We start from the raw sequence: 4,153 nt of genomic DNA, 5'->3' as shown, positions 1-4,153 counted from the left end.
TAGTTGGTTTTCCCATAGGTTTGAGTCCGAGGACCATGCAATACCCTGATTCTGTCCAAAACTCAGTTTTCTCATCTAAGTAGTTGGTTTCCCCATAGGTTTGAGTCCGAGGACCATGCAATACCCTGATTCTGTCCAAAACTCAGTTTTCTCATCTAAGTAGTTGGTTTCCCCATAGGTTTGAGTCCGAGGACCATGCAATCCGAGGACCATGCAATACCCTGGTTCTGTCCAAAACTCAGTTTTCTCATCTAAGTAGTTGGTTTCCCCATAGGTTTGGGTCCAAGGACCATGCAATACCTGGTTCTGTCCAAAACTCAGTTTTCTCATCTAAGTAGTTGGTTTCCCCATAGGTTTGAGTCCGAGGACCATGCAATACCCTGGTTCTGTCCAAAACTCAGTTTTCTCATCTAAGTAGTTGGTTTCCCCATAGGTTTGAGTCCGAGGACCATGCAATACCCTGGTTCTGTCCAAAACTCAGTTTTCTCATCTAAGTAGTTGGTTTCCCCATAGTTTTGAGTTCGAGGACCATGCAATACCCTGGTTCTGTCCAAAACTCAGTTTTCTCATCCAAGTAGTTGGTTTCCCCATAGGTTTGAGTCCGAGGACCATGCAATACCTTGGTTCTGTCCAAAACTCAGTTTTCTCATCCAAGTAGTTGGTTTCCCCATAGGTTTGAGTCCGAGGACCATGCAATACCCTGGTTCTGTCCAAAACTCAGTTTTCTCGTCCAAGTAGTTGGTTTCCCCATAGGTTTGAGTTTGAGGACCATGCAATACCCTGATTCTGTCCAAAACTCAGTTTTCTCATCTAAGTAGTTCGTTTCCCCATAGGTTTGGGTCCAAAGACCATGCAATACCCTGGTTCTGTCCAAAACTCAGTTTTCTCATCTAAGTAGTTGGTTTCCCCATAGGTTTGAGTCCGAGGACCATGCAATACCCTGGTTCTGTCTAAAACTCAGTTTTCTCATCTAAGTAATTGGTTTCCCCATAGGTTTGAGTTCGAGGACCATACCATACCTTGGTTCTGTCCAAAACTCAGTTTTCTCATCTAAGTAGTTGGTTTCCCCATAGGTTTGAGTCCGAGGACCATACAATACCTTGGTTCTTAGGTTTGAGTTCGAGGACCATGCAATACCCTGGTTCTGTCCAAAACTCAGTTTTCTCATCTAAGTAGTTGGTTTCCCCATAGGTTTAAGTCTGAGGACCATGCAATACCTTGGTTCTGTTCAAAACTCGATTTTTGATAAGTAGTTGGGGGGAATTAACCCCTCGGCTATGGCATGAGACCTTGGTTTTGAGGGAATTAGCTCCTCGGCCGAGCCCCTAGAACCATCTGTGCGGCTAACGTTACAAAGCGTAGCCCCTAGTAAAGAAACATAGCCCCTAGTGGAACTTTACACTAGGATACTACAACCGGCCATTAGAAATGACAAGAGAACTATCTCGTCCTACCGCCTATGCCAAGACACAAGCCTTTCCCACAGACGGCGTCAATTGTAAGGACGCGATTTGTAACGAACCGTAACAGTGTTGGGTTCGTTCGTAAAAAGACCCAAACAATATCATTTGTAGAGCGTGGATTTGAAAGGCTAGGCCTTGGTCACCAAACGGTGGATTTTTCATGGTGTTCATACATGATTAAGTCATTTTTGTCCTAGGAGTCTTTCTCCTGGAAGCGAGCTGGGAGGCTCTGGTTTTTGGCTATTTTTCCCCGCCCCTCTCTAGTTCGCTTACTTTTCCTTTTATACTAGCCTGTGTTCCTTATTCTTCGTTCACGTGTAGGATCGACATTTCAAGACTGATACTTGTCCCATCAGCCCATACCCAGAGTGGTTGGGGGTGGTTGTAAAAGCTGGAAAGTATGGCTCTGTCAGGTGCAGAGTATTGAATGGCCGTAAGGGCAGCTTTCCCTGGTCGTTACACTTTCCAGCGTACCCTTTTCTATTGACACAGATATTTTAGATTTTTTCCAAGCTGTTTCTATACCATTTTTGCCCTTCCTTCCTGTGAGATTTCGGACATGCCGAGGACTGAATCGTCCTCGGCTGTGTCCCTAGGCTACTTTGTACTTGTATTACCGATCCTGAGTTATAACCCTTCTCGGTTCGGGCCTTAGGCCCCAATGAATAAATGGGTCAGGGCCACAAACTATTAGGCCCCACAATTAAGAGAATTCATAAATCTCTATAAGTTATGATTTTGAAAAATGTCAACAATAGCCCTAAATTAATAAGATAATCCTTATTCCTAAAAAATAAAAAATAGGGCCAATTTGTAACTCAACAAAAAAAAAAAAAAAATACCAAATAAACTTTTTTCCTAAAAACTAGCACATACTAAATCCAGCAGTTTACTCATTTTCAAAATCCTAAATTTTAGCTTCTTACAAATCCCTTCACGTGTAACCTTACTAACAATAAAAAAATTCAAATTGAAAATTTACATTAAACTCTAAATAAATAAAGAAGAGTCTCATCACATGCTAGTTGTATTTTATTTGAACTCTAGTAGGTATAGAACTCCAAGTTATTGCCTATGCATTTGGCTACAACACTCCACAGTCCACACGCCTTTCATGATTATTATTATTATTATTATTATTAATATTAATAAGTAATTAAGAGAATTATTATTATTAAGAGAAGAAGATTAGTGGATGAAATTCCTAAATTTTAGAAACATAACATACAGGTACTTCATAAGTTCCTTACATGATTAATGGGCAGTGGGCACGCACTTTCGGTGTTTTTTGCATTTTGATTTTTGAGATGTCACACTTTCTGCTGTTGACATTTATTATCATAAAATTATATTATATGTATTAATGTATGCCATAGACGTTTATAGTCTTTCTCCTCATTTATGTTCTTTATCGCGATTGTCATGGATTGATACAGACATGCACGCATGTGACCACACTAAATTGAAGGTATATGGCCCTTAATAATCCAATTTTTGCTTGGGCTGTGTTTATGTTAACGTAAAGTGTTTTCCGGTTTGAAAAAAATCTCAGGAAAAAAATTGCTTTTTTTTTTTTTTAATGTTTGGTTGGGCTTTTAAAATTGTTTAAAACATTTTTTTAAGTGTTTGGTTTGTACAAAAAAATCAACAGTAATAATTTCGAAATCGAACATAATGGATACAAAATTGAAATTACATAAATCTTACAACAATCCAATGTATCACAGGGAAAACAAAATCTCTGTACTGATTTTAGCCATGGAGTTTAAGTAATTGCCTAATATTAATGACATTTTGTGGTATTTTATGCTAATTTAGTCATGAAACAAAAGTTAAAAATTTGACAACGTCTATAACAGCATTCACATTAGTCTTTTCAAATATTTAATTAAACTAATTCAAAAAACTCTACTTTTACTAGTTTAGGTATCTATTATTTTTATACACATATATCAGCTTTAATATTTTATCAATATTGAAATTTAATATAACGATGATAGAGACTCGTTACATTTAGAGATGAGGCTATCATCTTAAAAAACTTTAGCTAAATTAATTCAAAAAACTCTACTTTTATTTGTTTGACATCTATTATTTTCATACACATACATCAGCTTCAATACTTTATCAATATTGAAATTTAATGTAGCGAGAATAGAGGCTTACTCCATGTAGATATGAGATACATGTAGATATGAGATTATTCTCTTTAAAAACTTTAGTTAATTTAGTGAGGTTAATACACTCTTGTTTTGGTTGAGTTTAGATAAATTTTTACTAAAATATTAAATTGGCAAAACTGAGCGTGAATGCCCTGAGCACAATAAAATATCATACAACAACCATGCTTTGTGTTATGATAGGTTTGAGTGTAATTTTATTTTAAACCCTTTAACTTGTTATAAAAATATTGTAAGATTTTATTGTGAAAAATGTGTAAAAATTTCAAAATTTAGTGAACTTCAAATATAAATTTTTATTTATATATATATTAAAAATAATTTTGTAAAATTTAAATAGAGAGGAAACACATGGATCATGTATGATTTCAAAAGTTGAGAGATTAACTGATCATTAACACGATAATAGACGAGGGATAAAAATCATAAAATCATCAAAATTAAAAACTTTATCCTTTTCTACCAACCAAAAAAAAAAAAAAAAAAGTCCTTGGAGGAGGAAATTAGTAA

Source organism: Quercus lobata, chromosome 10 (assembly GCF_001633185.2).
Source record: "Quercus lobata isolate SW786 chromosome 10, ValleyOak3.0 Primary Assembly, whole genome shotgun sequence".
NCBI classification, from domain to species: Eukaryota; Viridiplantae; Streptophyta; class Magnoliopsida; order Fagales; family Fagaceae; genus Quercus; species Quercus lobata.
Note: the sequence above shows the minus strand (reverse complement) of the source record.